This window comes from Amblyomma mixtum, chromosome 10 (genome assembly GCF_055824585.1).
Source record: "Amblyomma mixtum isolate Tamu chromosome 10, ASM5582458v1, whole genome shotgun sequence".
NCBI lineage: Eukaryota > Metazoa > Arthropoda > Arachnida > Ixodida > Ixodidae > Amblyomma > Amblyomma mixtum.
The window spans coordinates 39,754,073-39,761,740 of NC_143021.1; the positions used below are offsets into that span (position 1 = coordinate 39,754,073).

The following is a 7,668-nucleotide window of genomic DNA, read 5'->3' on the forward strand; positions in this document are numbered from 1 at the left end:
CATACCGGGAAAAACAAGACGACGGGCACTTTCTTTGCATTTCTACAGTCCCAAATGCCCGGCATGAATTCTTGCTAAAATGTCACGCCGCATGCTTTTTGGTATCACCACTTTCGTTCCTTTGAGAAATACACTAATCACGACGGAAAGCTCGCACGAAAATGGCTTTAGTTCTCCTTCGTTCTTCTCGCCGGCTGACAGGCAAGAGATTACTGCCCGGAGTAATCATTTACCAGTTTCATTTACCAGCTTTTGACGTGTTGCATTCGTGACCATGCAGCCCTGGACAGCAACTGCGTGTACCTCCACGTCATCCCTGGTGCGAGTGCTGTCGTCTTGAGCAGCCGAAGACGATCGAGACAGCACGTCTGTCAAGATGAGTTGCTTCCTGTGGTGTAACACAGTCACTTTGAGAAGCTTTAAAAGGGACCTTTGAAGGCGGGGAGGCATGTCACAAATTCCTTTTGCAGCTATGGATGGGAGAGGTTTATGATCCGTCTCGATGAAAATCTTCCCCTGTTCTTCCATGCTTTTTACATGTCTTTCACTAGTTTTTAGTCTTTTCTTTGTTAGCACTCATGCTCGTTCCAACGAAACACAAAACGTCTTACAAACGTCTCGGAACAGCTCCAAATGACTACAAACGTCTTGCGCTGCGTTCAAGCGTCTCATAGATGTCGACAAGAAGAAGCTTCCCCTGCGACGTCTCTTAAACATCTGCAGTCAGATGTTTGATGTGAAACTTCTGTGAAACATCTGTAGTCAGATGTTTTCTAGACTTGTTTCTAACACGTGGAACTTGAGACCACGTCAAGGAGACGCGCCTAGCAATCAGCAGAGAGTTGCCGCCGTGGATTAAACATGCTGCAAATCACGGCACATAAATTAGATGGCTCTCCTGCTTGACGTTTCGAAGAGCAGGCGCGCCGGTGCAAAGACCGCTCTCTGTATTCGAACACTGAAAGCGCGTTTTCTCCTACGGGGCCCGAATCAAGTTCCACATCGAATGCAGCTAACCCGCCTCTCGTAAGGCTGGAGTTAGGTAACATATAATGGCCCTGAAAGCCGAAGGTAGTTACGCGAGCGAAAAAATTTGCTTAATGTTGCGAACGCCTCTGTTACGCCTCGGCTAGCTGGCGGCAGCACGCGGACTGACAGGCGCAGCGTACGCTGCCTTCGCCGCCTTCGCCGAGCTCGCTCGCGCGCTTATCACCCGCGCGCTATCGTGTCGGCAGATCTTGGAGGCAATAATCTTTCTTGAGTCACGCCGCAGCTTGCTGCTTGGTGCATCTTGGTGTCGCTCCGCACGGTGGCGATGCAGGCTAGTTTGCCAAAGTGGTTTTAACCGTTTCAAGCAGAAATAAATCTTAGTGCAAGCTGCAAGTGCTTAGTTTTACATGAAAGTATTAGATTCAGTTTGTTTTTTTTGGTTCTTTGATGCTTTGTTTATTTTTACGTTTAGAAATTTAGTACTTCGATCATTTGGCGTTGCAGAGGCTAGCGATAGCTACGCGCGCGAAGTGGATGCTGCGTACGTTGTACGTTTCGCTGCACACTTTTTTCCGCGCTGGTTGGCACTTGACGCCGCTGCAGTTCGCAGTTTCCCCTTTTTCTGCGGTATCGTTTACTACCAGTTTTGCACTGAGATGTGAGCCTCGTTTTCCGCAAAAGTAAGTAACCTTCCATTTCTTTTCTGTGTTGTAAGTGTCGGCCTTGCTTTAGCTAAGCCTCTAACGCGCCTGATTGAACGGTCGGCTAGTGTGTCACTGCTTTGGTTTACAAATCACAAAACAGTATCAGCCAGTGCTTTACATACCAAAGTGCTATTTGAGCTTTTGTTAAGTGGATACAGCTAGGCTATGCGAGTTACTTTCTTTACCAAGGCGGTGACAATGTGAACGTGACAAAGCTTCAAACGAACCAGCTTTGTTTAAGCGTACGTTGATAAGGCGCGAATATTTTCCTAGACATTGATTAAAGTCTGTGCTCTATTGCATTCTGGCAGGGTTTTATTCTTGCCAAGGACTGTCATCTGGCCACCTGTGTGCTCTAATTCTTGCTGTGATTGCCGTCAGTGAAACTCGCGTTAAAAAGGCTTTGGTTATCTACACTAAGGTATTTGTTTGGGCTAGTCGGTATATTGTTAAAACTGAAGGCACAGCGCACGAAGGACCTGACCTGTCCTTCGTGCGCTGTGCCTTCAGTTTTTGGTTATCTTAACTGCGTCAAGCTTTTATTTCATTACGATTGAGAGCCCCGGCACAAAGGTAGTTTACTCAGTGGTGCTGCTCTGTATGTGTGCAGGCTGTTTGACAGCGCAGTGAAGTACTACGGCTCTTTGCAGGCATGGCAGCTTTTATTTTTTGGAAAACCATTGCACCGTGCACAGCTGGCGTTGTCCCTGCTTCACTGTGTGCATTTCGTTTTGGGTACAGGCTGTTCAACAGTGGTTTTCAGAGGACCTCCTTGCCTGCTCAACTTCTCAAGTTTTGGTGAGCACGCTTTGCAGCTGACACCTTTTCTTTCACTTCATGATTTCTTGTATAGGTCTAGGCTGTTCGCTAATGTTCTTTCCACAATCCCCATTATTTGTTTGTCCTTTAGAACCCCAACTGTTGGCCGGAGGAGCAAGGACTTGGTCTAGTTTCACGCAAATTAATCGCAGCACCTTGTACTTGGTTGTTCAGAAGACTCGGCCTGGAGATTGTTTCAGTTCTGAGGTGGGAATCTGGACAAATGCTTCTTGTGCAGTAGTGTAAGCAATCTCTTGCCCGCTGTTTGAGCTTCATTGTACAGATTAGAAAGGGCTTGTTTGGCAATGCAGTGTTAGGAACCTTATACACGCACACTTTTATTTGTCTTATCTTTTAGATGTGCCCCTGTGTGGCTGTCAAGGAAAGGTCCAAGATTTAACCCATCTCTGGTGTATACTGAAGTGATGCAGGTATTACCAGGACAGCAGCATCTCTGCTATGTTCTCGTGCGATGGTGCAAGATGTCAACCATCAACCACTTTTGATTCAGCCACATCTTGCAGGTAAGAGAAAGCTTGTTTGCAAGATGCAGCTTAGGAGGTTCTGTGGGTACAGTGTGCATCACAGTAAGGCAGTGCACTTCCTATTGACTGCTTGGCTTTCAGTGTCCATGCTCGCTGTTTGAATTTTGATTCTGTTAAAGGCCTCGACAGTGATTGACTTCTTGAGTTTATGGTGAGCCGTAGCACTCTGCTGAAATGCCGCTTGCAATGACATCATATGCATATATGTTTTTGGTTAGCTTATTTTATTGCCTGTGCTGTCACTTGCCATTTCCTAGTCTTATTTGCTTCCGACTCCTCATTGGCCATTCTACATGCACCTGACTGAGTGTGCTTTTGGTTACTCTAATATTTTTCACTTCTGCAGGCTGCTGAACAGAGCTGGATTTGACTTCCCCTTGTTACCGTCTAGTTGGCATCATCCTTGCAAGAAAAGCGATGTTTGGAACACCTAGCGAGCACTTCATTGCCGTCCACATCACAGCAACTTGATCATCAACGCATCCGTTGTGAACAAGGCCTGGGGCCGAATGAATTTTTGATTTAACAATTGGTTGCTGCTCGACACTTTCCTGCCATCCAAGTGCTTCCCGTTGTAATGTCAGCCAAACCAGCGAAGCTACCTCCTCCATGGCTTCTAACATTAATTTCCTGGTCCCTTTCTTTTTTTGTGTGGGGGTATGCACTGGATTCAATAAAGAGTAACACAGTGACTGAAAAGTGTGCTAGCACATGCATTTATGGCTTATTACTACAGCCATACATCCCTTGTAATGTGGGCTTATTGTTCGGATTGCAAATCAGCTTTGAGTTCATTTGTGAGTGTATACCAGAAAAATGAACTATAACATTTTTAAAGCTTTTGGAGGGTTTAAAGGCAGCACTAAAAATCAGTCTTGAAATGCGTAAGATATTACAGGCGCCCATTTCGAAAACAAAAAAGAACGTCTAAAAAAATTCTAGAAAAGTTCTACATCAGAAGTTTTCTAGCCGTATACAAGCGTAGCGTTAGCAGAGCTAATAGACGGCTAGTAAACGTCTAAGTCTAAAACACTGCTTAGATGAAACTTCTTCTAGATGTGTTTTTTTTTAGACTTTTTTTAGACGTCTATTAGCGCTTTTTGTGTTTCGTGGGTTGTATCCTTGATAACCCGGGAAAAAGTGATAATTTACTCGTTCGCGCTCTGATTGTGTTGTGCTTAGATAAATCCCCCAGGTGGGCGTTTCTGTGGCGCGTGTATTTAAGAGCGGGGCCTTGGGCTTTCTTGAAATAAAGTTCATAGTTCAGCGCTTCTGTCTTTTCCTAACCGTGTTCGCACTGTTGAAATCGTATGGATTCCCACCAACTAGCCCGCGAGATTGTGTTATTGAGTTATTGAAAATCTTCTGTTCGTAAATGAAGCGATAAAACTTGTCGAAGCCAAAAGAAATGCTAGGCGCCTCTTTTTCAATTTGCGCATAACGCTGCTCAACTTGCGTTAGCACACGAGATGCATATGCCACTGGCCGCCATTGGCCGTTGTGACACTGCACAAGCGCTGAACCCACGCTGTCTTTCGATTCACCGCAAGTTATCTTGGATTCTTTTCGGGGATCGGACAGATGTCGTGCTTAAAATCTGTACACTTTTCCTCTCCCTCAAGTGGTTTTCAGTCCACTCGAACTCTGAGTGCGACTTGATAAGCGCGCGCAGTAACACAGTTCGCTCACAGACGCGGAACGTATTTACCAAAATCGTTCAACACACAGAACATGCGCTGAACATCGGATTTGTTCTTGGACGGAGGCGTTTCCAGCAAACTTTTCACAAGTTTTGGGTTTGTCGAGATGCGTTTGCATGTGATGATATCGCCTAGGAACTGCACTTCGGTGATGCAAAACTTGCATTTTTCTGCATTGAACGTCAGACCAGCTTTTTCAACCGCTTTCATGACTGCCACTAATCTCTGACCACGCTCTTGTTTGGTTGCGCCCCACACTAAAATATCGTCGATGTACACCAGGAAGGCCGTCGAAGACTTCACTCATCTGCTCTTGAAAAACTTCGGGAGCAGATGAGATGCCGAAAGGCAACCGGAGAGAGCGGTATCTTTTAAAGGGTGTAGAGAAAGTACATATTTTGGACTTCTTCTCGTCAAGTGGTATCTGGTGGAAACCATAATTTGCGTCCAGACAGCTAAAATAGGTCTACGTGCAAAATTTAGCTCAAAAAACGAGGCAATCACAACAAAGGTGGACAAAACAACGGGCTACGATGACTGACAGTTGTGAAGAAGGTGATGAAGCATATAGAACAGTGCCCACAGTATTGGAAAGGTACTCAAGTAATACTTGTTGCTGGGAAACGCAGACGGTTGCATGACCATGCTGTATGGTTGATTCAGGCAGCCTAGCCCCTGGAAGACGTGTTTGAAATCCTTGATTGCTTCTTACTCCGAAACGCTGGACAAGACCTAGGGCTTCGCTTGCATCCAGTCCTAGTATGGCTTGACAGCCATTCTTCACGATAAAGAACTTTACGGTGGCGGAAGCGTTGCCGACTGTTACTTCCTGTGGCGTCGTTCCGAAGTGGGCTATGACGCCCCGTTCAACTTTATCTCCTTTAAACAAGAGAAGAAGGGGCCAGGACTAAAAGTTGTGGAAAAAACTTGAAGGAGTCCTGGCCCCTATATATAAAAGTGACGACGGCACAAAAGATATCAAGTAGGTACTTCACAGGGAGTAGCTGCATGCCACATACATCCTCGACTTTACTATTTTTGAAGGTCCTGATACAAAATGACACCTCTGTTCAGTCTGTAGCAGAGAGAAAAACAGATTGGCTGCTTACAAACTGAGACATGCACACGTCCATATCGTATCCACTATTGCCACCAGAACCATAGAAGCGATCAGCCTGCTGAATGAAAACAACTATTTAAGGCATCAGCTAATGGGCTGCCTTTTAGTTCTTTTCCTCCATGAATAAATGTGTCAGGTATACGTGCTCGAGTTTGAGAGCTCAAAAGAGAATTCAGGTTTCGCCAAAGTACACGACACCGTTTTGCGCTGTCATCAGAAAATATGTTTGCAAAATATTCATTTCTTGCAGCGCGTAATCTACACGTAAGCCCATTACGGTACGCCTTAAATTCAGAAAATGCTTGTATGTTCTTGTCTTTGTCTAAATCTCGTGCCTCCCGAATCTTGCGGTTGTCAGCTTGCGACCCGCGTTTGACCAGACGACGACCCCAAAGAAGCACGCCGTGCGCTGAGAAAGTCCCTGCGGTATTTTCTCACGCTTCGCTGGTTGGGGATTCACGGAGAAGGGCGCCCGGGGGCAGCGACCGACGACGGACGGAACCAAGAGCACCCGTTAGGGGAAACAAAGGGACGGAGCCGAAGGGATTAGCCGTTTCCGTCAAGAGCCGACCACACCGTAGGCAGCTCGTCGCCGCAGTTGAGGCCGCGGCGTCGCAAGGACCACGTGTGTTTTCGGTGACACGGAGCCGCACTGCAACAGTGCTGAGCGAATGTGATTGGTGCCCATCTTGGGAAAATGTGCCTCGTGTTTGATTGGCCCCCGCCTGATGAAGGGGCGGAACATTAGGGGATTTAAGGACGGTGCTGAGTGCGAAAAGATGCTCTGGGCCTTGCCGAAAAGGCTCATCCAGACGATCATCGTTATGGACTTTTAATTTCAATTTCAATTTATTTTCGAATTTCTTTTACAGGAAATACAAACACTTTTTGGACCCATAGCCAGCGGCTAGTTCGGGTCTAAGTACACGAAATACGTAAAAGCAAATTCAAAAACGGCGGACATATACAGAAAAGCGTAAGCGTAGTACAAGATTAAAAGCAAAGCAGTCTAAATAACACTGGTAGATAACATTCGGCGCGGCAAAAGTAAGACAATAGCTTTCAAAACATGACATGCAAAAAGAACTTTCGGACATCAAGTGTTAGTAAAAACTATCGTGGTACATACAGAGTACACAATAACAGAAAACTGTCACGAAAAAAGAATTTCAGGTTAAATCAATTATTTCAATTAAGTGTTTTTTAAACATACCAGCAAAATTGTGTTAGTTTTTAAGAGAAATGGGTATCGCGTTCCAAATTTTTACCCCAGCAGAGTGCACTAAACGCTCACCATATACACTGCGGATGGGAGGGAGGTTGAAATTGCCGAAAGAGAGGATTCTAGTGGACCGAAGCGGGAGATGAAGCATTGATGCATGAAAAGGGTGGTTGTGTCTTACTATGTTGTGAATACATACAGAGATTTTTAATCGGTACAATGAATTAAATGGAAGGATCATTGACTTGCAGAATAACGGTTTGCTGTGCTCATAACGGTTAGACTTGTTTATTATTCTTAATGCACGTTTTTGAAGACGGATAATAGGATTTAAGTACGTATGGTAAGTTCCACCCCATGCTTCGACACAGTATGATAGATGGCTTTTGATGAAGGCAAAATAAAGCATTCGTAATGTAGAGATGTCAAATAAGTCAGTAACCTGATGAAGAGCATGACATCCAGATGCCAACTTCCCGCAGACTGCCGCAATTTGGTCGTGCCAGTGTAAGTGGCTGTCAAATGTGACACCTAGATATTTAAATGAAAACGTGTGTTCTATTAGTGC

General features: G+C 45.3%; 1 long non-coding RNA gene across 2 annotated transcripts; it reads left to right on the top strand.

Annotated features, from left to right (window-relative positions):
- Positions 1 to 2,198: 2,198 nt before the first annotated feature.
- Positions 2,199 to 3,763, top strand: LOC149325632 (uncharacterized). 2 transcript variants are annotated; one of them, XR_016286182.1, is made up of 4 exons: positions 2,199 to 2,492; positions 2,605 to 2,755; positions 2,872 to 3,037; positions 3,405 to 3,763. It is a non-coding gene; the product is annotated as an uncharacterized LOC149325632 (long non-coding RNA). The 2 variants fall into 2 exon arrangements; XR_016286183.1 differs by having other exon boundaries at positions 2,605 to 2,720.
- Positions 3,764 to 7,668: the final 3,905 nt, after the last annotated feature.